The sequence below is a fragment of the Molossus molossus genome, unplaced genomic scaffold, assembly GCF_014108415.1.
Source record: "Molossus molossus isolate mMolMol1 unplaced genomic scaffold, mMolMol1.p scaffold_m16_p_10, whole genome shotgun sequence".
NCBI classification, from domain to species: domain Eukaryota; kingdom Metazoa; phylum Chordata; class Mammalia; order Chiroptera; family Molossidae; genus Molossus; species Molossus molossus.
The window spans coordinates 68,416,006-68,420,182 of record NW_023425345.1 but is presented as its reverse complement, the minus strand read 5'-3'; the positions used below and the strand labels follow the sequence as shown (position 1 = coordinate 68,420,182).

The following is a 4,177-nucleotide window of genomic DNA, read 5'->3' as shown; positions in this document are numbered from 1 at the left end:
CTCACACTGTTATGTTCATTATATTCCACAAATAAGTGAGATCATACGATACGTGTCTTTTTCTGCTTGGCTTGTTTCACTTAGGATAATACTTTCCAGGTCCCTCCGTGTTGTGTCAAAGGATAAGAGATCTTTCTTTCTTACAGCTGCATGGTACTCCATTGTGTATATGTACCACTGCTTTTGTATCCATTCGTCTACTGATGGACACCTGGGTTGTTTCCAGATCTTAGCTATTGTAAATAGTGCTGCTATGAACATGGGGGTACATATATTCTTTCTGATTGTTGTTTCAGGCTTTTTAGGGTATATTCCTAGAAGTGAGACCACTGGGTCAAATGGCAGTTCGATTTTTAATTTTTTAAGGTAACACCATAGTGTTTTCCATAGTGGCTGCACCAGTCTGCATTCCCACCAGCAGTGTACTAGAGTCCCCTTTTCTCCACACCCTCGCCAACACTTGTTGTTTGATGATTCTGACAGGTGTGAGGTGATACCTCATTGTTGTTTTAATTTGCATCTCTCTGATGATTAGTGATGTTGAGCATTTCTTTATATGTCTCTTAGTATGTCCTGTTTGGAGAGGTGTCTATTCAGTTCCTCTGCCCATATTTTAATTGGGTTCTTTGTCTTGCTTTTGTTGAGTTGTATGAGCACTTCATATATATTTGAAATTAACCCCTTATCTGATATATCATTGGCAATTATGTTCTCCCATACAGTGGGTCGCCTTTCCATTTTGGTGGTTGTTTCTTTTGCTGTGCAGAAGCTTTTGAGTTTGATGTAGTCCCATGTGTTCATTTTCTCCTTTGTTTCTGTTGCCTTAGGTGATGTATCAGTGAAAATTAAAAATATGGAAAGCTTCACGAATTTGCGTGTCATCCTTGCGCAGTGGTGATGCTAATCTTATCTGTGTCGTTCGAATTTTAGTATATGCACTGCCGAAGCGAGCACAGTTCATAGACTTCTTTAACAAAGTTGGAGTTACTCAACACACAAGAAATTGAACCATTCCATGTCAAATTGTCACTGCAACAACTAGTTTGATTCAAATTATTTATATTAGTTCATAGGGAATGCTCACTATAAACAAATAATAGCCTAGACCCGTTAACTTTAGAATTTATAAATAATAGTAATGTCACCCTAGCAGGTTTTGCTCAGTGGTTAGAGCATTGGCCTGCAGTCCGGAGAGACCCAGGTTCAGTTCCCGCTAAGGGCATGTACCTTGGTTACAGTTTGTCCCCGGCCCTGGTTGGGTCATGTAGGTGGCAGCCACTCGATGTGTCCCTTTCATGTCGATGTTTCACTCTCTCCCTCCCACTCTATCTGAACAAAAAATGGAAAAATGTCCTCGGGTGAGGATAAAAAATTTTTTAATTAAAAAAATAATAGTAATATCTGGAAGATTGTGAGTGAAAATATGAACATAAATTAAGGACAGTACTGATACACTATTATTGATTTTTAGTTGCTCACTATTTCTTCAGAAAACCAAATGCTTAATTCTAAGGGTTTAGTTTTAGTTTGTTTTATTTTTTCCCTGCATGCAAAATAAACCAAAGTCAGTGTAGACTAGACTGACTTTGAACATATGCTACAATTTTTTTAAGTGCATTCAGATAGAATATATATGAATTCATTGCCAAATAACTTGTACATCAAATTAATGTTATCAATTTTTGTTATTAATTGGCAGAAAAGAACTGTTGGTATCACCCTACTTTTAAATCACATTTTTAATAAAAATTAATAAAGGAAAAACAATTGAGTAACGAAAATAATCAATCTATAAGGCAATAAAGGAGAAATAAAGAAACTAGAAGAGGATGGTACATAAGAGAAAGCACAAAAATACATGATTTGAAACCCAAACATTTATTTATTTATTTATTTATTTATTTAAAATTCAAGATTTATTTGCAATTTTTTTTGTCCTTAGGATATATCACATTGAAATTGTACAATAAGAAATCTGTCTTAAAATAAAATACTTGAGGGCTCACTTCTGCAGCACATATACCAGAATTGGAAGAATACTGAGTAGATTAGCATGGTCCCTGCGCAAGGAAGGGTTCGTGAAGCATTCCATATTTTTAATGGGAAGACAACCCACTCTATGGGAGAACATAATTGCCAATGATATATCAGATAAGGGGTTAATTTCAAATATATATGAAGTGCTCATACAACTCAACAAAAGAAAAACAAAGAACCCAATTAAAATATGGGCAGAGGAACTGAATAGACACCTCTCCAAACAGGACATACAAATGGCTAAGAGTCATATGAAGAAATGCTCAATATCACTAATCATCAGAGAGATGCAAATTAAAATAACTGTGAGGTATCACCTCACACCTGTCAGAATCATCAAACAACAAGTGTTGGCGAGGGTGTGGAGAAAAGGGGACTCTAGTACACTGCTGGTGGGAATGCAGACTGGTGCAGCCACTATGGAAAACACTATGGTGTTTCCTCAAAAAGTTAAAAATCAAACTGCCATTTGACCCTGTGGTTCCACTTCTAGGAATATACCCTAAAAAGCCTGAAACAACAATCAGAAAGAATATATGTACCCCCATGTTCATAGCAGCACTATTTACAATAGCTAAGATCTGGAAACAACCCAGGTGTCCATCAGTAGACGAATGGATACAAAAGCAGTGGTACATATACACAATGGAGTACCATGCAGCTGTAAGAAAGAAAGATCTCTTATCCTTTGACACAACATGGAGGGACCTGGAAAGTATTATCCTAAGTGAAACAAGCCAAGCAGAAAAAGACAAGTATCATATAATCTCACTTATTTGTGGAATGTAATGAACATAACGGTGTGAGGAATGGGGTAGTCCCAGAGACGTGGAAGTGGGGCACAGACTGACAATCCCTAGAAGAGGGGGTTGTGGGGGAGAGATAAACCACAGAACTTATAGGCATGTATGCATGAACAATGGACATGGACAACAAAGCTGGGGACAGGGTGGGGAGGGAGGGGGAGGGGGAAATCAGTGGGGGGAAAAGGAGAAACATCTGTAACAAAAATAAATTAATTAATTAATAAAAATAAATAAATAAAAACAATTTTACATTTCTAAAAAAAAAAAATACTTGAATTTCCCTGGCCAGTTTTGCTCAGTGGTTAGAGCATTGGCTTGTGGTCCAGAGACACCGGGGTTGGATTCCCACTAAGAGCACGTACCTTGGTTGCCGTTTGTCCCCGGCCCCGATTGAGGTTGTGTGGGAGGCAGCCACTCAATGTGTCCCTTTCACATTGATGTCTCTCTCCCAAACATTTAAATTTTTATTAAAAATTCTTTCTTTAGTTTCACTCCATTATCAATGGGCCTTTGATTCTGAGGTACAATAGAAATTCTAAACCATTCATTGCACCTTTTTATTTTATTTCCATTTTTTAGATTCATTGTATTGATTATTTATTCTTCTATTTTCTGAGCTTTTCATTCAAGAGGTTTTTGCAATAATTTCTTTTCCAAATAATGATATTTATTGGATTTCATATCATTAATTCTATCAGCAATGTTTTGATGAGCTTCTATAATATGGTTTTATCCTTTTTTTCTTGACCTCTTAAATTGCATTTTCCTCAAAATCAAAATATAATCTATCAATTTGAAAATATAGAATTACAGCTTCTCTATAAAGTGGTTTTGCTGAACCAAAATCTCTGGAGAGCTAATTCTATGTCAATAATAGGATGCTTGGAGCTTAAACATGAAAAGCCATCTTCGTTCTAATTTTGTTTCTTCCCATTGTTTCAAGGTTTACAATAATTTATTTTTCCCTTTATCTTCATGTTCCTTTATAAAATGAAATTAATAGTATTTCCTTTGATATACTTACTTTTTTTTTTTATATCTCAGAGACTTGTTCTTATAGTTCCTTTATATTCTTCTCTGTTATATCTTCGAAAATAGCCTATATAGTCAATAGAGTAATATTAAAAATATCTTTTATTTAAAAAAATAGTTGTGGTCATTTTAATTGCTGTACATGATTTTTAAAAATAACATGCTACCAAAAGATATATCCAAAAAGAGGTTCCCACCACATGCCTTTTCCAGTTACTGTTACCCCCAGAGGCAACCACTTTTTTGGGCTGTTTTCTTTTCCATTTCCTCTGTATTCCTAAATATATGTATGTTGCCACTTT

At 35.6% G+C, this 4,177-nt stretch overlaps 1 non-coding gene and 1 pseudogene across 1 annotated transcript; one reads left to right on the top strand and one right to left on the bottom strand.

Annotated features, from left to right (window-relative positions):
* Nucleotides 1-847: 847 nt before the first annotated feature.
* On the bottom strand, nucleotides 848-952 carry LOC118624784. Its single transcript, XR_004958455.1, has one exon. It is a non-coding gene; the product is annotated as a U6 spliceosomal RNA (small nuclear RNA).
* A 1,046-nt stretch (nucleotides 953-1,998) lies between these two features.
* LOC118624827 lies at nucleotides 1,999-2,098 on the top strand (annotated as a pseudogene).
* Nucleotides 2,099-4,177: the final 2,079 nt, after the last annotated feature.